The 24,375-nt window shown below is 48.5% G+C and overlaps 2 long non-coding RNA genes across 5 annotated transcripts; one reads left to right on the top strand and one right to left on the bottom strand.

Annotated features, from left to right (window-relative positions):
* Positions 1-1,689: 1,689 nt before the first annotated feature.
* LOC107154093 lies at positions 1,690-14,314 on the bottom strand. 2 transcript variants are annotated; one of them, XR_001505021.2, is made up of 3 exons: positions 14,021-14,314; positions 3,481-3,580; positions 1,690-2,050 (listed from the first exon to the last, which is right to left on the bottom strand). It is a non-coding gene; the product is annotated as an uncharacterized LOC107154093 (long non-coding RNA). The 2 variants fall into 2 exon arrangements; XR_007350189.1 differs by lacking the exon at positions 14,021-14,314 and adding an exon at positions 5,731-5,888.
* On the top strand, positions 12,692-16,736 carry LOC125618819. Of its 3 annotated transcripts, none has more exons than XR_007350191.1 (5): positions 12,692-12,822; positions 13,344-13,448; positions 15,400-15,462; positions 16,027-16,153; positions 16,493-16,736. It is a non-coding gene; the product is annotated as an uncharacterized LOC125618819 (long non-coding RNA). The 3 variants fall into 3 exon arrangements; XR_007350192.1 differs by adding an exon at positions 14,339-15,034 and having other exon boundaries at positions 16,027-16,736; XR_007350190.1 differs by having other exon boundaries at positions 16,027-16,736.
* Positions 16,737-24,375: the final 7,639 nt, after the last annotated feature.

Below are 24,375 nucleotides of genomic sequence, written 5' to 3'. Positions count from 1 at the left end.
TAACGAGGTCAGAGCCCCCATGATCCAGTCACTTCCCAAGCCCCCACCTCTGAACATGGCAGAATTGGAGACTAGGAAGTCCAAGCATGAACCTTGGGGGACATTCCAGATCCAACCCATAACAATTGGAAAGTAGTGAGAATGGCTCAGTGGCAACAATTGTACAATTTTAATATACCTACTGCCCCTGGAGAGTGAATTCAAAAACTATTAAACCCGGAACATTCAAAGTTATGTAGGTTTTACCACAATTTTTTAAAATGAGGGAAAAAAATCATTTGGCCGCTTTCCCAAGCCTATCTCACTTCCCCCAGAAAATTTTGCACTCACATTGTGGTCTTGATTTGACAAGCAGACCCACCTAAGATGAGGCTCCTCCATGGCAGACATCATGCGTTGAAGTCCACCTTCAAACCCAAGTCTTAGGTACCACGAAGCTCCAGTACAACAAGCACCAATAAAACGAGAGGCCCAGGCTGGACGTTGGCCTCCAAGATGTCGCCTTGGAGCACTGGTTTCTTTGCAGCTCCCTGGGCCAGTTACAAAGTAAAATTCTTCCTGATTGCGTTGGAGGAAACAGAGATGGACATGTCTCTTGTTACTAGAACCTCCTTGCATTACCATAAAACACCATCAGACCTTTCTCCAGAAGGTGCCTGTTTTTCTTGAAATGTACGAAGGAAAAGGAATTTTAACAAGGTTCCAGGAAGTTATATCTGTATTCTGCATGGATGCTGAGCTTTATTTCTTAAATCTATATTCAGAAATATTCCAGTCTTAAGCACTATAGATCTAACTTCTGGCATTCTTCAGAGAAACACTCATGTCTGGCAGCCTCTCCCCGGCCCTAGCTGGCTACTTGGACCTGTTGTCTTCTCTCTCTCTCTGTTTTTTTTTTTTTTTTTGTACCAGAGATTGTCCCCAGGGGTGCTTAACCACTGAGTCAATCCCCACCCCTTTTTATTTTTTATTTTGATACCAGGTCTCACTAAGTTGCTGAGGCTGCCTTTGAACTTGCGATCCTCCTGCCTCTGCCTCTGAGCACCTGGGATTACAGCTGGGCACCCTGATGCCAAGTCAAAGTGTATTTCTTAAAGGTTTTGAGAAAAAAGGAAATTGAAAGTCTCTGCTTAGAAATAAATATTTTAAGCCAGATGCAATGGCACACGCCTGTAATTCCAGCAGCTCAGGAGGCTGAGGCAAGAGGATCGTGAGTTCAAAGCCAGCCTCAGCAAAAGTGAGGTGCTAAGCAACTCAGTGAGACCCTGACTCTAAATAAAATGCAAAATAGGGCTGGGGATGTGGCTCAGTGGTTGAGAGCCCCTGAGTTCAATTTTGGTACCCCCAAATTAAATGAAAATGAATAAATAACCATTTTAGTTTGCTTTTTCCTGATGCCATGACTTTCTCCTTAACTTGTTGGCCCTGTGTGGCCGTCTTTCCCTTCCTACCAACAGGAGAGTCATCCTGTCCGTTGGCATCGGTTTCTCCAGCTCACTCAGGTCCATCACCAAGACAGCAGGCCGTTTGCTCAAAAGTCAGTTATTTCAGCCATGCACCAAGCAGACAGATACACAGGACAAAATCTTGCTCACATGTTCACCGTTTTCCTCTTACAGTCATTTCTCTGGCAAGACGTTGACACAGCCACTCACGCCTCCAACCAAATAAATGAACTGAGAGTTCAAATTAAATACGCCATCATGATAATTTATTGATGAAAGCATTGTCCAGGAATGTCTCATCATTTAGGAAACGTACAAGTTCATTGGAGATGATTCAAACTCATAAAATATTGATTAAACACAGGCACTTAGGGAGCCCAAACTCTGTGAATTGGGACAAATACTGAGGTTGGCCTCTTAAACCATGTTTCTTTGGGCAAAGAAAACAAACAAGTCTTTAGAAACTATTCTTCCTCCCAGGTGTCACTTGGCATTTCTGCAGACGGTGTCCAATTCCCCTTATCCCACCCCTTCCGGCTTCTCCATAAACCACCGCTTTCTGCTCCAGGTTGAAAAGATCACTTGTATGGAGTAGAGTCTGCTTCCTACAAAGCAAAGTGAAAATTAAGTAGCCCAGTGTCATTTCATCTGACTCTAGCCCAGCCTGTGACCACCCGACAATCATGAACCCTTGAGCTTGGGCCATATATGCGATACAGTTCCATTTAATGCAAGGAATTTCAGAGGTGGGGGAGGGGAGGGGCAAGTGCCGTTCCATGATTCTCAAGACTCTGCTATAGCCTTCAGGGCAATATCATAAATATTGGTCATTGTCACAGTATCCCCACTACCTTTGAATCCTTGAAGACAGAGACAGTTTTTTACTTCTAGTACCTGATGCACACAGTAGGTGTGCAGTTGCTCTCAGTGAGTGAGCATTCTAGCACTCTTTATTCTGAGAAAATTCAGGCCCTGTGCCACAGACTCTGCAGCTTCCTTTCTCTGTCTCAGAAGGCATCTGCTACAGTTAGCACTTGGAGCGCTCCCTACGGCCCATGTGTCCCCAAGTTGGTTCTATTGAGAGGTAGCAGTACCTTTAAAAGGGGAGGCCTAGAGGAAGGTTTTCTGGTCATTGGGGGAAAGTTATTGAGGTGGATACTTGGATCCCATCCCCTCACCTCCCTCTCTTTCACTTCCCCTCCACGAGGTGAATGGCTTTGTTCCACGACACACCTTCTGCCATGATGTGCGGCCTTGTCAGAGGCCCAAAAGCAATGTCACAGGCCCAAACAACCAGGGACTGGAATCTGCAAAACTGTGAGCCAAAATAAGCCTTTTCTCTTTATAAGTTAGTTACCACAGATATTTGTTATAGCAATGAAAAGCTGACTCACATCTGTGCAAAAATATATCATCTTGTTCTCTCCTATTTCAGAAGAAGGGTGTGCATTTTGAAGTCAAATAGACATGGATCAAATCTTAGCTCTGCTCATTATCCAGACTGACACTTCTCCAACTTCACTGCACACGTGAAGCAGCTGGAAATCACGTTAGATGAGGTGCTAATTTGGTAGGTCTCTGGTGAGGCCCAAGCTCGCAAGTGAGGCTCATGCTGTGGATCCATGGACCACAGACTTTGAATAACCAGTCTCCAGGGTCTAAGTGGTCTTGGTCGAGTTGCTTAAACTATCTGAGCCCATTCGCTTCATTGAGGACAATCAGGAGGTAATAGAATAGAAGGTCAAGTTTGCATTTGGCTTCCCCTAATAGGAACCAGACAAACAGTGGTTGAAGCAAGTAAGGGCTTTGTTTTTTCCTCATTGGGCTGGTGTTGCTGCTTAAGGAACCAAGTTCCTTGGCTCTTTCTACTCCACCATCCTTAACAAATGGAGATTCACCCTCCAGGCCACTGGATACTCTGTCTGTACATCTGCCTTCTAGGAAGACAGGAAGAGGGAAGAGTAAAGGGTAAAGGACAAAATGCATGTGCCAGTTGACTCTGTTTTTAAAAAGACAAAGATAAATAATAACTCACCTCAAAGCCCCACCCTGTAGGTGTCAGTTCTGGGTCAGGACACACCGCTGCAGCTTGAGCATGTGACAAGGTGAATATTCCAGCTGGGTACATTGCTGCCCTGAGCAAAACAGAGGAGTTACCAGGAGGGGGGCAGGGAAGCATGAACACCCGCTCACCAGTAGCAGTGTCTGATGCAAATATCTACTGTACGCTATTGTAATGGCACCCACAAGGCACCAGGCCCAGCACAGCATCTGCTAGAATCCCTAGTACATCCTCTCCAGGAATGCTGCATTTAGGGTTTCTTTTCTGCATCTTCCCTTCCCCACTTACTCATCTCTCCTAGTCTCAAAAACTTTCTTCCCAGCTTCCTCCAGGCCTTCCGCCATCTTGCCTGACTCACCATTCATCACCATGGCAACCACCTGCCTTCAAGGGGCTCCATGACTGCATTCTCAAAACTCAGAACCATCACCCTAAACACTCACCCAACAGTTTCTTCTCAAAGCCCTTCTCACTGAACCTCTGGGAGGTCTTTTAAGGCCTGTGCACACTCCTCTTTAAAACACCAACCTAGGAAGGCCTGAATGGGATTAAAAGGTTGGCCCTACTGCTAACCAGAAGAAGGAACTCCTCTCTCCCTGGCTCTCTGAAGTCTTCTGCCTTCTGAACCAAACTCGGACTGGAATTTACACCCTTGGTTCTTCTGGTTCCCAGGCTTTGGACTCAGACTGGAACTCTACCTTTAGTTCTCTGGCATACCCGCTGCACATGTTGGGCCTTTGCGGCCTCCATGCCCACAGGAACCAATCCCTTATAATACTGTGTATCTGTAATGTATATTTTATGTATTACATATATGCCGTATCGAATTGGTTCCTTTTTCTCTGGAGAACCTAAACTAATACAATGCATAAGGAATACAGGCCAAAGGCTGTAATACCTGCATAGCTAAATCCAAGATTTCAGGGCTAAGCTGAGTGGCTGACTTGGTTGCATTTCTTGCTTCAACCCATGTGACAAGGTGGATATTGATTTATTGATTTAAGTTGATAACAAGTCAATGAAAGAAAGAACAACACAGTATATGCAAAGGCAACTTTCATAAGACGGCAAAATCAGTACAGATGTAATTACTACTTTGCATAATGTCATTAGAAAGTAAAACTGAATATATTAAAAATATATTTGAATTTTCTGGGAGTTATCATGAAACTCTTAGCATACAGAAGTTTTAAATGATCTTGTTATTAATTTTATTTTTAACAATTTCTCTGAACAGAACATTTTTTGTACCCAAATGGAACATTTTTAAAGAATTAAAACTAGTTCAATATTATTTAAAAGAAACCATAGTGCATTAACTTTTAGAAGTTAGTACAGAGCACACCAACTCAAGCAGATGAAAAAAAGAAAAGTAGGAATCGAAAACACAGCAAAGATCATTTTCCCCAAATATTTAAACTTACATCATTGACTTCAGTATATTATGTTTTGCTTTAGATGTAAGACTTTAAACTTTTTATGCACTAAAAAGAATTTATCAAAAAGAATGCTATTTGGCAGTGATAAAGGTGTGCGTCTGGGTATGGCAAAATAAGCTCTGGCTGTTTAGACTGGGAACACATTAAACTAGTCTTGGCCCCTTTTGCTGGCTGGGCTTCTGCCACGCCTGGAGCTCACAGTCCTTGGCACCATCCGTGCCTCCCTTCACCCAATCAACCTGCCTCTCCTCCCCAGCAGCCCTCCCACACAGCTGTCACTCACCCAGCCTCTGATCCCCATGATCAGCCAGTGGCCCCCGTGGATGCAGGGAGGCTATTTCTTTGCCATATGAGCTTGACACCATGGCACCTCTCCGTTCCTCACAGGCAGAGTGGCAACGATAATAACCTCTGCAGAGCTCTCCTGGGACCTACAGGAGGTAGCAGGTCCCAGTACGAAGCCCTGCCTGCACCTGACAGAGCCTTGGTGTGTGGGTTTCTTTTCCCTTGGTGATTTCTCACCTGGACAGTTGCAAACTTGCCCTAACAGGTTTCCATGCCACCAGCTCCCCGTCCCTCCTCCCCTCCAATCTATCCTCCTTGGGGAAGCCTCCAGGATTTTGCAAAATATAGACCTGTTTCCAGTTTTCTCTTTTTTGAAAACTTGCAGTAAGTCCCCCATTGCCTACGGAGTAAAACCTGAGCCCCTCACAAGAGCGCAGGAGGAATGTCTGTGATTCTAGACTCAGACATGCTTCTCTCTCGGCTGTCTCTCCATATTTACCTCTTGACTCTGGTCTGGGCTTCTCAATTTGCCCACCTCCAGCCTTTGCTCAGGGCCCTTTCTCAACGTGGAATGCCCAGATTCCAGGGTTGCCTCCTCTTAGAAGCCACCTCCTTTCCCTCCAGTGTGGTGTGAAGAAACCTTTTGCTGCTGAACACATTATGCACCATGGTTTGAGGGCGTGCTGGGAGAGGAGTTATGGGTGAGTGGCTCCTGCCCCACTGCACATACCCAGGGAAGACAGGACTTCGCTTCCTGATCTCTGTTTGCTCAGCACCTGGCTCAGAATGAGAGTCCCTCATGAGTGACATTTAAAACCTGAGGAAGAGGGAATCTTGATTAAAGAAGGAGAGAAAGCTGCAAGCCAGAGAGATGCCTTGGCTATTCCACCAGAACAAGAATCGATATCCAAGGTCTTAACAATCCAGGGACAAAGGACATGCTGAGGTGGGTCTCCACGTTGCTTCCCTTAGTGAATTCCTACCGTCTCGTGATTATCACAGTGAATCCTATTGGATTGGACTTTGGCCTTTGTTGTCTCTGGAATAGAAATGTCTAGTCCTGTCATCACAACCTCCTCCCTGGTGATCAAAGTCACAGGCCCTTAAGGAGGGACCTGCTTCTCCTTTCGCCGCTCCAGCTGCTCCTGTATATGGCAGAACGTCACCTTTATCCCTGTGCATGAATTATTACTTAGGGACAGCCTTCATTTAGAGCATGGTCGTCCGTCACAGATCCTAGGACTAGAGAGCCAACCAGGGCTTTTCAGAGTTCTTGCCATTGTAGTAAACGTTGATCTGCGCATGTTTTATAAAGGGAATCATGCAGTGTCTGTCCTTTGTGTCTGGCTTTGTTCCCTTAGCACACTGTTGCAAGGTGGGTTGTAGCATTATCATATCATATATCATATCATATCATATCATATCATATCATATCATATCTACCCTGTCCTCTGAAAGTCTGCAAACCCCATGGTTTCACTTAAACTGATTTAATTTGATGAAAAAGTTTATTATCTTCCTGTTTTGAAGAAATGAACGACAGTGGTAGACTCTTGGAAAATATCCTACAGAGATAATGGAAAAAGCAGTCCGTGTGGACAATTTTATCTGTCCCTTCGTTCATCAGATTCCTGGGCATTCGCTATTTGTCTGATATAAGTGCTGGGTGTTGAAGATACCAAGATGAACAAGATGTCCAGGGCCTTGCTGTGCTCTCCTCCTGGAAATCCCATGGAGAGTCATGAGTCCTGTCATTTCAACATCAAATCCAAGGGACCATAGAGCAAATGATTCGTAACATTTGTGGAATGAATGAACACAGGATGACGTTCCATGCAACACAGAGGGAAGAGGTCCCTGCATAAGTACCTACTTATGACACGCTCTGTGTTCTCTCCCCTGTCTCTAGCCTAGGCCCAGTGAAATCCTGAGCCTGGACAGGGGATCATTGTGATGTAACACCCAGGTTGTAATACCCAACGACTATAAGGTCTTTGTTATGAGGAGACACTAGAGTTCATCTCCAGTGAGCTCCTGATTGTGAATGACTGTAGTTTCAAAGCACTTTAAAATTTGTCATATCTTTATTTCACCCAATAAAATGTGTGTGTGTGGCGGGGGGATATGTGGTGGTATCCCCACCCACTAGTCAGTAGATGCTAAGTCAGAGCCAATTGCAAAGGAAAAATCGAAAGAGCTTAGTAGCAACCAAAGCTCCAAAGCTGGGCTCCTTTAGGCGGGAGAACTTTGGACAGGACTGAAGTTTGGATCCGAGCACATCCTAGCTAGAGAACACCAGACAGGAGACCTTTCAGCTCTTGAATAGGCTGCAGATGCTAGGGACAGTTCAGGCAGCTTCCCCAGAAGCCAGAAACAAAGCAGAAGGCCAACAATCCAGCATGCTGCTCCTGGCTCCCTCCCTCCCTCCCTCCCTCCATTCTTTGGCCTCTTCTCTCACCCATATTCCATAGGCTGTCCTGAATCTAGTCTCTGTCTGACTTCCTTGCAATAAAAGAGGACCCTCCTCCACAAAGCAGAGCGAGCCCCCGGAAGCCCTATCCACTGTACCCCAGCCATGACCACCCAGGATGGGAGACCCAAGGATCAACTCAATGACCAGCTTTCTGGGATAGGATAGGCTGGTCCTCACACATACCCAGAACACTTCCCAGTGGGTACAAAGCATCCTCATCAAAGACACATAACAAGGACCCCCTCACACCCACACACACCTTCGTCTCTTTGTGCTTCAGTCCCCCCCCCAGGGAAGCAAGAGTGGGCCACTCCCACCAGCAGCCTCTCTGGGCCAGCCAGGTGGAGGGGTCACTTGGATTTCCCAAGCATATAAATAAGATGCCTGATCAATGGACTGGTCACTTAAATAGGCACTTCCTTCCACAGAATTTCAACTTAAAACCCCGACAAAGCCATCCTCAGAAAAATGTCCTCTTGTATTTATCTCTTCCATTTCACTTAATTAATCTGCAGTTCTCCTCACAGCTGTGTGATGAGGGAGAGTTTCTAAGAATTGAGTTTCTTCTAAGAACACGAGCTCATTTGCTCATTTGATTTGCCAAATGTAGCAAGGGAGTGTTTTCTCTCCACCTTCCCAAGATTTATGACGGGACTACTAATTTATTCTCTGTTAAATTGGGCATCTCTAACCTGGGAACACTGTTAGAAAATGAATGGGAGAGAGTGGTGTGCCATCAGAGTTCACTTGAACTGATGGGGACAATTAACAAAGTCCTCCCGAGTTTTATAAATACCAAGGAGCAAATGATGGAGTTGGAGCAAGAGATGCTATGGCCACCAAGAGAGAGGTTTCTCTGTCTTCTGGGACATGCAGACAGCAAACTCATTCCACCTTACTTCACCTCCTCCTGGCAGACAGAGTAAAGTTTACTAAGACACATTGAAGGATTTCTCCAGGAGGAGAAGGTAAGGTCCTGGCTGAATGCCAGTAGTCTCCTAAGAAGAGCAGAGCTGATACCTCAGGTCCCCTCCACTTTGAAAAGTACTGAAGAGTGAGAGCTTGGAGCCAACCTGGCAGAGTGCAAATACAAATTCCGCCACTTTACTAAGTTGTTTTACCTCCCTGTGCTTCTGTTTCCTCCAGGGAAAAATAGAGATAATAATGGCATTCCCCACTAGGGTTGTTATGGAAACTCCTTGAGATTACACATGTGGAGTTGTTAGTGCCCAGAAAGCTCGTACAGTTGTTCCCCTTTATCTAAGTCTTTGCCCTTGTTTTTATTATCCATATTCAATCATGGACTGAAAACAATAAATGGAAAATCCTAGAAATTAAACATTTTGTGAATTTTAAACTGTATGCCATTCTGCTTAGTATGATGAGACCATGTTTCATCCCATCTCCAGATGGAATGAATCATTCCTTTGTTCAGTATATCCACACTGTATACACTACCCTCCCGTTGGCTACTTAGTAGCCATCTTGGTTATCAGATCAATTGTTTTGGAATTACAGTGCTTGTGTTCAAGTAGTAGCCTAAGTCTATGTCATAATACAACATTTACCTTACTTCATCTTATCATGTAGTAATGGCATCATCTTACATCAACGTAAGGAGGATGAGTACAGTACAATAAGATATGTTGTGACTCTCAGATCACATCGGTATAATTTTTATTATAGTAGACTTTTATGATTGCTCCATTTTATCATGTTGTTCATCTCTTGCTACACCTAACTTTTAAATTAAACTTTATTCTGGGTGTGTACATATATATAAGAAGAAAACCTACTATATACAGAGGGCTCAGAGCTGTCCTCAGCCCCAGGCATCTACTGGGGGTCTTGGTACATATTCCTGGAAAGCTTACCCATTTCCTGGGAGAAAACAAAATTAATCCATTAATGAGGGGTGAATTCTTGAGGGCCCCACTGCCCCTCCAAGCCTCAACATAAGCTTTGGTGGGGACAGATCCTATTCAGACCATAGCATGAGGAATGGAGGCCACCAGGGGTGTCATGTGCTGCAGGTGGTGGGAAGGATGGATACCTGGCTAAGAACAGGCAGAAAGGAGTTAGAGAGGGAAGGAGCCCTAAAGGACCCCCAGATGCACTGAAGGAGCTATATCTTCCCTGGTCTGGGAGAAGCCAGCAACAGCTCTCAGGATGAGCCTCGAATCTGGCCTTTGAAAACTCCTCCTGACTTGAGAGTAGCTGATAAATTGGAAGGGCGGAAGGGTGGAGAGAGAGAGAGAGAGGGAGACAGACTTGCAGGAAGCCAGGCCCAACAGCCCCGGAAAGAGAAAGTGGCTCGTCCATTGTAATCAGAAGGCTGTTAGGTGGAAAATCATTCCCTTAACACGGGCGTCCTACTTAAGAGACTATGTTTTTGACTGTCAAAAGGCGGTATTCAATTCTATTACCCAAAGAGTACATCGTTCCTCTGATAAAAGATTCGAGAGAGGAAGCGGTAATAAGAACATAATAAGCCGAGAGAAAATGCACTTCTCCAAATCCCCCGAGTCTTATTTCATTGGATATATTTGAAAGTTCTATTGTTAAAATAAGTTTAAATTGTATGATGGGAAGAAATGTCACTCTCATCATCTACTTTAATGGAAAGTCTCATCTTAGAGGCAGGGAGGTACTTTGACAAATGGATGAAAGCAGTTTGGTGTCTCTGACTTGACAGGGGCTCAGGGTGGGGCTGTGAATTCTTGCAGGCCCCACGCTCTGGAAGACTCGGGTCTGTGCTGTTCCAGATCAACCGCTTCATTGCTTAAGGCCACCATTTCTTTTTCCCCCAAAGGCTGATGAGACCCTGGATGCTTGTCACACACACTTAAGCAGCATTGTGAGGATTAATGAACTGCCTTTGGTCAAAAAATACAGGATTATGAAGATTTTAGTCAACTCCCACCATTCTTTATGAAAAATCAGGCTGCTGGAGAAACCATAAAATTCACCAAAGGAACTGCATGGAAATCGATGGAAGCGTTCTAACTGCCGTTACGAATGGAAATAGGATTCGGAGTGTTGGAAAGAGTGGAAGTCAGCTGTCAGGAAAATACTGCTATGTGACCGTGAGCCCTGGCAGAGTCCTGGAAGCCGAAGCCCTGAGAACCTTCATTTCCCTGAAAGAATCTCTCTAAAGAAAAAGGTCATCTGTCACACCAGTGTTTTGATGTGCTGTGGTCAGAAACAGAAAGCCACCTGAACAAATTCAAGAAAGAGAATTGTGGGTGGCAGCAGTAGCTCAGTGGTAGAACCGGCCTAGTACGTGAAAGGTCCTGAGATCCACCCCCAGCCAAACAAAAAAGAGAAAGAAAGAGAGTTCAAATACATTGTAATCCTACCTAATATTTTTAAGCACTTAACATGTGTCAGAAACTGTGCTAAGCCTTTTAAAGGTCAGTTCTCATTTAAGCCTCACAATAACCCCACGAAGTTGGCGACCTCACTCCATTACACAACAAAGACCGAGGTCCGGAGAGGTTAAGGGACTTACTTGAACTCTCACAGCTCCAATGAAGCAGTCAGTGTCCAAATTCAGTTGTTAGCCACTCTAAGGCCGAACTCAAAAGACTTAATTTGCCTTAGATTATAAACTGCATAGGCCCTGAAACTGTTCTGGCCCAAGGCAGAGCTAAGGGCTCTCTCTCTCTCTCTCTCTCTCTCCTTTTTTTGGGGGATAGGGGGTGAGGTACCAGGAATTGAACTCAGGGACACTCAATCACTGAGCCACATCCCCAGTATTTTATTTAGAGACAGGGTCTCACTGAGTTGCTTAGCTCCACACTGTTGTTGAGGCTGGCTTTGAACTGGAGATCCTCCTATCTCAGCCTCCGGAGCCACTGGGATTATAGGTGGGCACCACCACACCCTATTGGGTTGTCTCTCTTGACCTTTCTACTTCCACCACCCTGAAACACTAGTATTTCTCCTTCCTTATAGCTTTGACTAACAAAGACTGGCTCTGGCCCCAAGCCTCCCTGTGCCCTCACAAGCGAAGCCTTGCTGCTGAACCAGTCCTGTCTCTTTAAGACCTGCTGGGGTTTGGGAGTGTTCTTCCCCACGGTTCTTGTGCTGGGCCAGGTCCTCAGTGGACGATGGAAGAGGGGATGGAACCTTTAAGGTTGGTCTAGCACAAGGAAGCTAGGTCATTGAGGGATTGTCCTCAGGAGGTGCTAGTATGGATCCCCCAGAGTGAGTGAGTTACCGATAAAAGAAAGTTGTCAGAACAGGGAGCAAGACTGGTCCCTCCTGCTGTCTGGCTTCTTGTCTCACCGTGTGACCTCTTCATATGCCCTCCAGTCCTTGGGAGGCCATCTGCCACCAGGCCCTGACCAGAGCAAGCCAAAGCCTTGAGCCTCCCTCAGCTAAATTAACCTCTTCTCCTTACAAATGGTCTAGCCTCTGGTGTTTTGTTATAAAAACAGAAAACAGACTAAAACAAGGTTTAATTCCAAATTCTTGTGAAAAGAATCACCAAGACCTAGTGCATCTTTTCAAGTCAGGCTCCCAGGAGGTCAGCGCTCTCTAGCCAATCAGCGCTGGCCTCCCTAGGGTCGACGGGGCAGTCCAGCAGCAAGGCCAAGGTGAGGCCTTTGGAGCTGAGCACAGACACTTACACGGAGGGTCAGTTGGGCAGAGAGGCAAAGATCAGGGGCTCTGGCACACACCCGAGGGACGGGGCATTGCAAATCAGCACCTAGTCCCCAGCCCGGGGCTCCTCCTCAAGAGGTGGGGACTGAGGACCTGTATGGTCTGCTGGGGACCAGGTGGCCAATGGTCAGGGTCAAGGACCATGGACTATGGAACTGGTCAAAAATTCTCAACATCAGGGCTTGTCCCAAACTCCATAACTGCATTTTTGTTTATGTCTTTTTTATTTCCCTAGACCTAAAACTTTAGTTTTCTTCATTCTCTTCCTTCCTCGGCCTCCAAAACGAATCCATTTGTTTGTTCCCCCATTCTCAGAATTTACAGTTGGTTCCAACTCTTTAGCTATCCACTAAGCCAAGTCCACTCTCCAGCTGCACCAGTTGAACAAATAGTCACACAGCAATCGCGACTGTTCTGCGAGAAAGGACTGTTATCACCTCCTGATTGCAGGTAAGAAAACTGAGGCCCAGAGAACTTAAAGAATTGGTCCAGAGTCACGCAGCTCAGATGTAGCCGACCAGGGCTCAGAGTCCTGCAGATGTCCCTGTGCTCTTAAGCATGTGCCTGAGAGCCTACTGTGTGCCACCTCCTGCCCACCTACAGCTATGATCTGTGCAGATGCCTCGGCCAGTATCTGGGAACTTGGTTCCCCAAAATGTCCTCAGTCAACAGGGAACTGATAAGGGTGACTTCCCGGCCCCCAGACTATGCAAACAATGCGATTTACGCTGAAGACACGCCTTCCTTCTAGGGATGTGGAATTTGGGTAGATGCTAAGCAGGGAGCACCCAGGTGCTGTCTGGTGAGAACCTTGGACACTACATCTCTAAGGGGCTCTCCTGCAGAGAAGTGTCCAGCTGCTGGGGGAGGAGTGGGCTTGGGGGACCTCGTGTAGGGGGGGTCGCCGCAGGCTCTGCCCCCTCTTCCTGGGGATCAGCTCCTGCCATCTTTCCTACGTCACCACCCTGCAGGCCAGAGTTCTGAGCTACAGACCGATGCTGCTCCAGGGTGCCTTGGGCCCGCAGAGCGTTGGACTGGCTGCTGCCCTTCCTGGTGACTGTGGAGGGCCAGGGCAGGTGAGAATCGACCTCCCAGCTGTCTCCCTGACTCCTGGTGCTCCGCCTATTCTGTCCCTGCCTGCCTGAGACCCCTGGGCTCTGGCCCTGCCCCAACCCAACCCCTGCCCACTGACGGTGGCAGAGCTGTCTGTGCTCCTCGGCTCCCTGGGACTTTGGCAAATGAAGGAGAGAAGGCCATCAGCTGTCCTTTCTCAAAAGTATCACCTTTTGTTTTGACAATTTACCCCCCACCCCCCATGAAGGGTGTTAAATTTTCCTTTTGTTGAGAAAAGCAGGGTGATAACTGATAGGAGTTGTGGGTCAATGGCCCCTCACCAACTGTGGCCAATGAAGTTGGTAATTCATTGTCTTGGTCCATTCTAAGATTGGGTTATTTTTTTAAATTTTTATTATTAATCGTTCAAAACATCACAAAGCTCTTGATATATCATATTTCACACTTTGATTCAAGTGGGTTATGAACTCCCATTTTTACCCCGTATACAGATTGCAGCATCAAAAAAAACTAACCCAGATGTGATTCTGCAATCTGGATTATTTTTTTTTAATCACAAATCTGTATCTCTTACCTTTCTGGAGCCTCAAATTAAGTGTCCCACATCTGACAAGGGCCTTTTTGCTGTGTCACCCAGGGTGCAAGGCAGAAGGGCCAGGGAAGAGAGGAGAGGGAGATCAGGAGCAAGAGGCGGTTTAAGTCTCTTTTAAACTCACCGCCTCGCAGATGGGGTCATTAATCAGTTTATGAAGACAAAGCCCTCGGGCCCTAATCACCTCTTGGAGTCCCTCCTCTCAGTCCTTTGCATCAGTAATAATTTCCAACACGTGAATTTTGGGGGGACATGTTTAATCCACAGCAGTAACCCCACTTTCATCCCTTTATTCTTTAGGTCTATCTTTTTAAAAAAAAGAAAAAAATCAATGGCCGGTGAAATCCAGAAATCTGGCAACCCTTAATCAGGAGCAAAGTCCAAATTCCTTCAGCACCTGGCACTCTGAAGTCTCCCCTGTACTTTCGTCTGTCTTTCCAGCGTTTTCTGTCCCCAGTCTGCCAACAGGACCATACCTCCTGGCTTCTTACTCCAAGTCCTTTCCCTGGGTCAGCCCTTTTTGTGGTTTAGATATGAGGTGTGTCCCCCCCCCAAAAAAAAGCTCACGTGTGAGATAATGCAATAAGGTCTGAGGTGAAATGATTGGGTTCTGAGAGTCTTAACCTAATCAGTGCATTAATCGCCTTATAGGGATTAACTGGGTGGTGACTGTAGGCAGGTAGGGTGTGGTTAGAGGAGCTGGGTCCATGGGGGCGTGCCCTTGGCCTTTATATTTTGCCTGTGGTGAGGGGAGTCTCTCTCTCCCACGCCCTGAGCTGCTTTCCTCTGCCACACTCTTCTGCCAAGATGTTCTGCATGGCCTCAGGCTCAGATCAATAGTGGTGGCCCTCTAAGGACTGAGACCTCTGAAACCTTGAGCCTCCAAATAAACCTTTCCTTCTGGAATTGTTCTTGCAAGGTCTTTTTGTTGCAGAGCCTTCTGGGAGACCGAGGCAGCATGAAGACCCCCCTTCAGACCCCAACTCTTGCAATCAGGTCAGAAAGATTTCAGACATGCCACTCAGAGTAACAGGCATGAGTTTATTGAAGGGATAAGGAAAAGCAAAAGGGGACACTCTCAAGGGAGAGAGTGGGTCCTCTCAGAGAGGAGAGGGACAAGATAATTCTCCTACACTCCAGTTTTATCAGGGGTCCCAAAGAACTTTCCAGAGAGCCCCACCCAGCTCCACCTCTTAACTTTTGACTGACAGCCACATGACATCAGATTTTCAAGTCCCCCACCTCCGTGACAACTCTAGGTCACTTTGGCCCAGGCGGACCAGTTCTAATTGGATTCTTAGCCATGAATTCTTATGGATTCCTGTGATTGACATTATTTCAGGCTTGCATTTCTCCTGCAGGTAATAAGGAGTTTGCTGAGGGATGTGACATCTCCTGTCCACTGAAGCCAGCGAGGGTTGCAGGTAAATGGCTTCTTGGAAAAGAAAGCAGGTGGGGGTCAGCACAGTGGGCCCATTTTATGGAATGATTCCCTTAACCCTGTCTTCCCCAAATCTGCATCTGTCTGTCCATTATCATTTTGATCACAGCAGCAAAAAGCTGACTACAACAGCTCCCCCTTGAGGGTGCCTCAGCCTACCACCCTTCCTCCCCAAAACTGCCCCCTCTAATCAACCCCACCTGTGTTAGATGTGGAAAAATGAAAAAAAAAACCAAGATAACGTGGCCTGGGAAAGGGGAGTGAAAAAGATAAGCCAAATACTGATAGCTTTCATCTCTTTCAAGATAAATCCTTTTCAGATGCTGGCCACTGGATGGGGAGAAAGTGTCTCATCAAACCTGGATGAACCTCTCGTGTTTCCTAGATTAGGAAACACTAATCTCTTCCAAGATAAATCCTCTCCATGTGCGGCCACCAACTCCCAACCCAGAGACCCAAATGCCTGAGACCCAAACTGACACGCTCTCAGGGTAACCTACAGAATGAGCTCAAACTCCTCCTTGACCAGTGGCTCATTTTCCACCAGGAAAGTGGGTCCCTTCCAGTGGCTGTCATCCTGCTCCTGAACAAAAGGCTGAGATGACCTGTGAAGTCTGCGTCCAGCCTGGTCCTTTTGTGCCAACAACTGGCCCCAGCTCTTCTCGTTTGTCCAGGTTAGACCTTTCTGCATTTCTGCCCTTGGCAAAGCCTGTCGCTGCCCAGCCTTCAGGGCCCCAGAGCCTGTCCCCAGGCCTGGCAGGAAGTGCCCACGGAACAGGGTGGATGCCTGTCTGCTGGCCCCACTTGAGTTGAGCTGACGTTAGTCCAGGTCACCCACAGTGAGAGCCAGGAGAGGGAATGAATGTCAAGGCTTAAAAGCAGAAGCAACATGGCTCCTTTGTGATATGGTGGCTCTCACCTGGAACAAAGAGGCCACTTGGGGGACTACAGCTGAGGCTGAAGCCCAGCTAATGCCGAGAGATCGCCATTCAGACTCCACCTGTCGATCACAGATAGAGGACTGGAACCCCGTTCAGAGGGCCCAGGGCAGTGGAAATGGTTCTGAGCCATGATGGCAATCACGTGAGTTACCGTAAAGGCACCCTTCCTTCAAGACGTTGAACTTGGGGTAGACTGCTGTCAGGGGATAGAGAAGAGCTCTTCCTATTTAGACCTACCTGTCCCCCCCACCCCAAGTATTTCATTGTTCCCCAAGTAGCAAGGTTGTTTTCCCAAGTAAAACATTTTAAAAATGAAGTAGGTAAAAATAAACAATGGCCCCATCGGTCGGCCAGGCCCCGGATGCTCTCAGAAGTGCAGGTTTGGCCTCAGCGGGGGAGACGAGGAGACCACAGTAAACCATGCACAACAGAGCTGCTGCCGGGGGGCAGTGTCGCATGTACCCAACGTCCTCTGAGTGCAGACTCATGGATAGATTCTGCTTCCGCCATCAAGCCAAATAAAATGCTTTCTAAAAAGTATTAGGCAAACCTTCCCCAGCTGAGACTCTCCGGAGCCACCAGCTCCCTGGCCGGTCAGCAGCGTCCCCACCAGGACTGATCCCACAGGTCTGGCTGCCCAGGTCCCTGCAGTCCCCAGGCTGCTTGCCTCTGCCTTCGCCTCTCCCTGAGCAGCCACCCTGGGTCCAGAGCTGACCTCCTCCCAGCGCCCTGTAGATCCAGTGTTCCTGGCGTCCCCTTTGTCTCAGTCTGCCCCTGAGCTGTCCCCACAGTTCTGGGGGGAGCCCCTTTCTTCTGCTGCTTCCTCCATCCAGAGCTTGACTCCAAGCCGTGGGGCCTCCGCGTGTCCTAGAGGGACCCTGCCTGTCTCCCCACTTCAGGGGTCAGCTCCTCCACTCCCTGTGTTCTCTCTGCAGCCCTGGCCTCCTCTGTCATCTGCCACACGTCACCCAGGACCAACCCGTAGGTCCCACCTGCCAGGCCCCTGCTGTCTCAGGGTTGCTTCGGCTGGGCCCACCCTGGTCCCTCCTGTTCTATGGTGGGACGCTGAGCCCTGCAGGCTGGGTGGCTCCAGGGTCAGCTCGTCCAGCTGGGCTCAGCCATGGGCCAGGGAGAGACGAGGGTTGGGCACGGTCTGGGGCACAGCCCTGGCCACCAGCCTTCCATGGCTCTAGCCTCATGGGGGTGGCAGTGGCTTCCCACCTCCTGCCCTGTGTCTACCTTCCCAGCTCCTCTCTCTGCAGTGTGATCGGTCTTGGCCTTCAGTCCTCTCTTTGGCGACAGATGCCATCCACCTCCAGAGCCGCCCACCCTGTCCTCTCTGTGACAGCCTCCTTGCTAGCCTCAACTTGCTGCCCTCCCACCTCCCAAACACAGGTGGCCGCATGTCTGCTTTGACTAGGACAATATCACTTTGCACATCGTCCCTGCTTGCTTATTCATGGAGACCTCGCCATTCATTCTCAAAACGATCCCCGTCAGGATGGTAATGACGTGGGCAACCTGCCCTTCACCTCATTCTCACATGGTGCCCAGAGGGAACTTGCAAACACACAAGCCAGATGACATCATGCTCCTCCTTAAAACCCACCAAAACATACCCATCAGGAGGACTAGTAGCATTTAAAAAAGAAAGAAAGAAAACAAGGCCAGGTATGGTGGTTCACACCTATAATCCCAGCAGCTTGGGAGGCTGAGGCAGGAGGATTGCAAGTTCAAAGCCAGCCTCAGCAACTTAGTGAGGTCATGAGCAACTTAGCAAGACCCTGTCTCTAAATAAAATAACGGTAAAAAAGGGCTGCTGGGGATGTGGCTCAGTGATTGAGCACCCCTGGGCTCAATCCCCGGTACAAGGAAGGAAGGAGTAAGTTCTGGTGAAGATGTAGAGCAACTGGACTCCATGCACGGCTGGTGGGGATGGAAAATGATGTGAAACTACCACAGGATCCAAAAGACATGCGGACGCACCCCAGAACCTTGAGGATATTGTGGCTCAAGGTTATAAGTGAAACAAGCAGGCCCAGAAGGACAGACAGAAGGACAGGCACTGTGGGATTCCTCTTGTGGGAGGTGCCTAGAGGAGCCAGCTCACGGGTGCAGGTCGAATGGTGGGGCATGAACATAAAGTGTCCCCCAGTCCCGTGGGTTGAAGGCCCATTCCCGGCGCTCTAGGGTGGCGCTGTGGGGAAGTAACGGGCCCTCAGGGGCTCTGACCTCCCCAGTGGGTTAATAATTTGATGGCGAAGTGATGGAAATCTTAGGAGGTGAGTCCCCTGGGAGGAAGCAGGTGATCCTGGAGGGATGTCCCTTGTCCTCAGCCCCTTTGCACACTCTGCCTCCCAGCTGAGCAGCTGTCCCCCACCACACCCTTCCACCATGATGTGTCGCCTCATCCAGAGCCATGGACCCACAGATCCAAACCCAAATAAATCTCTCCTCCTCAAGTTGTTTGTGTCAGGTGTTTTGGTCACGATGACAAAAAGCTGGCCAACAGGGATTCCAGGGGGTCAGGGAAGAGGGAGTGGGGAGCTGGACTTCAGTGGGGACGGACTTTCCCCCTTAGCCAGATCTCCTGGATGGCCGGGGCTGGAGGTCTCACAGCAGTGTGACTGTGTTTAATGTCACTGAACTGCACACTTAAAGTGGTTAAAATGGCAAATTTTATGTTATGTATATTTTGCCATTTTTTTTTAAAAGACCTCCGAGGTCTTTTCATCAAATTTGAAATGAAGTTCATGGGGAAGACCAAGCCTAAGGGGCCTCTATCCGTGGTCCTGCCCCTTGTCTCCCAGCACGCTCCCACCCAGCCTCACCCACACTGACCTCCTCTCCTGGGCGGTCCCCCACTGCCGGCTTCCTGCCTCCTCCCAGGACCCTGGTTCCCCGATTCCCATGACTGTGCCTTGGCACCGCTCGGTCTCTATGGAGATGCTCCTCCACAGAGAGAAGGTTCCTGACCACGCTGCCCTGGGGGGGCTCTCATTTAAAATTGTTAATGAACTTTGTGTAATAAATGGCATGTGTTAAAGGACTTTGGTGGGGTAGGAGGGTCAAGGACAGCTGAGGTCCTGGGGAGGTGGGGAATCTGGGAGTGACCTCCATCAAGGTGGGCTGGAGGAGGGAAGAATTGAGTGGCCAGAGGAAGCAGCCGGAAGGTCCGCAGAGTTCCACCTTGACTGTGGCTATCAAAACCTCCCGACAACACAGTTTGATTGACTGATTCATCTGACTCATGATCCAGTTTCTCCACATAGACAATCTTGACTACCTAAGAAAGAAAGAATCTTAAGTCTTCTTGTCGAAAATGTCCTCCCAAAGTGAATGGAAGTCCCTTCGAATTAAATTGGGCAAAAAAAAAAAAAATGATTCACGAATCAGGCAGCCCTCAGAACCAGCAAAGGTACAGAGAGCTCCATTCCACAAGAGGGGCAGACAGCGTTATGGACAGGAAACGGAGATGAGGCTCAGGGTCAGCTGCTCGGGTTAGAGTTCCGCTTACCTCATCGGAACGTGGCCTGATTGTAACCCAGTAGTGCCTACCCAAGCCGGACCGGCCTACCCTCCGGTGAAGAGCTTTCCCAACAACATAGGCTGGGCGTGTTGTGTCTTTCCACAATGTCAGAATGTATCCCACAATAAAGCTACATCAATTGCACTGACTTTAATTCACCGAGTATTCTTAGTTTCGTTTGGTAATCGTGACCCCGCAATCACAAGTTCTTTTATTTTATTCCCATCTTAATTACAAATACCTATGACATTTAAATCACACATCACACTCTACCCAATCATAGGTTACAGAAGGGCTGAGAAAGGGTTAAAATGGTCACAGGATTTAAAGAGAGGAGCATAGAGGTCAAAGCCCAGAGTCATAAAACTGTGAAAAGTCTCCACAGGTGGTCAGAAGAGTACCCCTTCTGCTCAGCCTCAAGGCACAGGGCTGTGCCTCCAGGGTCTGGATGACAGTTTGGAAGCAAGCAGCAAGACAGGCAGGAAAGTCATTCACTGTGGCAATTTCCTGGGCAAGGATCGTGAGGAGTGACCCGGTGACAGGTCAGCAGGTCACGCTGCAGTTTGAGGTGCCCCTCCTTTCCTGCTTCTTAGGTGAAGGGGTTGCATCTGGTATGATTGACAAGCTCATGTTTCTGCTTTCTCTGTGGTTTGATAAATCCATGTGTCCAGAGGCTCCTGATTTAGTTTAATGGTTCTCCAGGTGGACATTTTTATTAGCGTGAATAAGTTGTTTATCAGTCTGCGCCTGATGATTGTTTTGTGCAACTGAGGGTTGTTATTCTCAACAACATCCAACATCTGAGGATTATCTATTTGCTCAGACAAGTTACCACATCGTTCTGCCTTAGCACTGGTGCTCAAAATGAAACAGCTGCTTTTACAACGGAGTAACTCTGGGCTGGGCACAGCCTGAAAGCTGCTGCTCTGTGCGCACCTGCCCTGACCCTGTTCATGCCCAGAACAATATCCACGCAGCCAGGTCTGCCTGCTCCACCCTACTCTGTTGAGGTCTAGAAACAGCTGATAAACATGAACCAGCAGATCCAGGATGGCTGCCCACACAATCTCTAATAGACCCCCAACCTCATTTCCACGCCAACTGCCCTGCCCACCAGCGCCATGATAGTTCATAGTCACCGTGGCTGCAGCCGGGAAGGACTTCATGAGGAAAGAACATGGGCAGCACCTGGATTCCAGGTTCCTAGAAAACCAACGCCCCTTACCTGAGAACTTCTGCTGCCCTCCGTCTATGCCCTCATAGCCCCCTGGCAGAGTCCACTCCCACCTGTCCAATCTGTGGCCCCTGAATAGAGCTGTGCTGGTGACAGTCCGTGTCTGTTTCATCATTGGCTTCAGGAACCTGAACAAGGAGAGGGCCCTGTCTTGAGGGTCTTTCCCTGAAAGAGAGGGGCCAGCAGGTCATTGTCACATGATCCGATGATCGCCTGTGATTGGTTGGGGCTCAGCTACTTGCTACAAAAGCATGTTCCTGTTAGGAGTTTATTGAGCCAGAGGATGGACCGAGTTTCGTCGTTGCAGTTCTTGGCAGAAGGACCCAGGAAGGAGACATCCTCAGGCCACGAACTGAGTTTAAGTTAACACCGCCCAAGCACAATTCTCAGAAGCAGGAAAAGACGATGAAACTGGGAGAAACGGGGTCTGGGACACAGGCTCAGGAAAGTTCCAGATCCAGGGCTCTCTGGGAAGATGGGACTCCTGGCAGAGCTGAATTTCCACTCAAAGTCACTCTCCCTGTCCTCAGGGGAGCCGCGATGAGAACGATCCATTCTGATCCACTTCCAACTGACATATTAATGTGGTTTGATGGGATCAGCATCTTCCTAGATCTGAGGACTAATTGGGAACATAAAGAAAGTGAGAGCGGGAGCCTGGTCCACGTCCTACTGAGCCACGCAACGTTCATTACACTGGCCAACAGTTCAGCCCCAGAACCCAGGCACCAACGCTCAGTTTCTATCACACGCAGCCGCTGCTGTCCCTTTACTCTCCCTTACCCCCAAACCTCGCAAGGTGCGTATTTTTGTGATGCTGCATTAGAGATAAAGGAAACTGAGGCTCAGTTCATAACCTTGCCCAAATTCTGACTCCAGGGATTGTTCCCTGGACCCTTGGCCATCAGCAGGGCCCTGGACAAAGGTCTCTATCAAATCATACGCACAGTTCTTCTGGCTACCAGAGATGAATAATCATTTTGGTTGATTTATAACTTTTAGAGTGTGAATGGTTAGTCACAGAGGCTGAGCAGAGTCTAGGACTCGGGGAATAGGTTTCTGAGCAGAGAGGGTATTTAATGAGTGTCTCCTGTGTGCAGATCCACACCAAAAACTGTGCACCTCCTGAAGACGTGAAAGCAGCAATTCTGCCCTCAGGGGCTTCAAGTCTGGTCCTAATACCCTTCGGATGTCTCTATCACCCTGTGCACCCAGTGGCCCCCTGTTCGGTGGCCAATTCCATCTCAATGCCCGGGCGCTGTCAATCAGGCACTCACAGGGCGGGGCTGCCCGTATGCTTGGAGTATCACTCTGATCAGTGACGCCAAGGGGCTGAGGATCTTTGCCCTGCCTCTCCGGGGCGTGGCAGAAGGACAAAACAATGTAATGGAGGTGAGACTCCAAGTACAAGCATGCTCCATGCCTGCAGTACTACCTCTTGTCCTTATCACTGGCGAAGTTCACCTCTGCCTGGTTACCGGGCTGGCTTGATTCTGGCTGGACCGAGGGTTCATTCTGCAACAGCACCACCCCCGCCCCCGTGTGTGGCACTGAGGGCTGTGCCAGGTGCCTAGACTGATGATCTCATCCGATCCTCACCAGAGCTTATGATTACAGCCAGTTTCCATCTCCTGGGTTTCACAGTCTCAGATCCAACCAACCACACATAGAAAACATTTTTTTTTAAAAAAATGGTGTCCCTACTGAACATGGACAGACATTTTCTTGTCATTAGTCCCCACACAAGGCGACATGACAGCTATTTAATACACAGTCTTAGCGTTGTATTGGGTAATATAAGTAATCAGGAGACAAAGTGTAGGGTAGGCTATGTGTGTAGGTTATATGCAAATACTACACCATTTATCTAAGGGACCCAAGCATCCTTGAATTTTGATATTCCTGGGGGATGCTGACCCCAGACCTTCACGGATACTGAGGGATGACTGTATTCCTAATCATCAATGGAGAGGCTGGGATTCAGACTGTTAGGTGAAGGGCAGAGCCAAGGCCCAACTGCAGTTCTCTCTGAGTCCAGAGCTCATGAGGTGACACCAGGACTCAGGGGCCAAGCAGAAGCACCTGCTTTCAAACTGTGGGTGGACAGGCGATTTTACCTACTGAACACCTCAATGCTCAGGTAGGCCAGAGGTCCTTAGCTGTGGGTGCTTGGTTGAGAGAACTCCCTGGCATGGGTGATTCTCCAAATAGAACACCAGAGGCGAGCAGGGATATTTGGATGTAGAAAAGCAAAGCTCAAATCAAGTACTTCAGCCCTAGCACCCCAGTGACCCTCACCTGCAGATGCACATGGAGGCTGCATGGCTCCTGCCATCTCACCAGCAGCCTATTTTCTTGTATCACCTTAGATGGTTGCTTTTTTTTACAATCTGGATGTGGTCATTGATACAAATGACCATATCGTCCTCTCAAATAAGTGACATTTTCCCAGTTATTAAGGGTGTTCTGCACGGTTCTCTGCAAAGCTCCACTCCCTGCTTCTCCTCTGAAACTGTTCGGCTGTAGAAAGACTCCTCCCCAGGCTTCCAAAAAAGAAAACCAAGCTGATATTTTGCTGGATTTGAATAGCAACCAGAAAAGAAGGTCAAGTTTTAAAAGAGGCAACAGGGGAGGGGATGTAATTAAATCTGCTCTGGGCTGGGAAGGGATGATTCATCGCAAGCGCACAGCATTCTGGAAAGCACGTGACCCAAGGTATTTTTCTAAATAACCTCAAGTGCCAGTCAAGCTATTCTTTACATTGCACGCCAGCGACATCTCCCAACTGGTATTTCGCTTGGCAAGCACTGAGCTGCCACCACAGCCCGGATCTTCCTGCAGGCGGAGCCCAGCCCCGGTTAGACAGTCGGGCCCCACCGCTTTCTTCTTCAGCCTGGGAGGACCCACGTGCAGCTGTGGGTGGGGGTGGGACGCGCTTGGGGGGCCCCCGACTGCCCATCAAAGGTACCTCTGCCCGGGAGCAGGTCTTCTCTGTGGCCCATGGAGATGGCACTATCAGGGCCCTCGGTGGGCATCACTGAGCTTTGGGTTTTCTAGAAATGATACCCTGCTGCAATGGCACCTCTCCCAGGAAGCTGGGAACCCTGGGAAACCGCACCCACCTTCCTGCAGTGACCGTCCCCGACCCCCCTCACTCAAGGGTATCCCGTGCTTAAGTCCCACAGGATCCTG

Source organism: Marmota marmota, unplaced genomic scaffold (genome assembly GCF_001458135.2).
Source record: "Marmota marmota marmota unplaced genomic scaffold, marMar, whole genome shotgun sequence".
NCBI lineage: Eukaryota > Metazoa > Chordata > Mammalia > Rodentia > Sciuridae > Marmota > Marmota marmota.
Note: the sequence above shows the minus strand (reverse complement) of the source record. Positions and strands in the feature narration are given on the sequence as shown.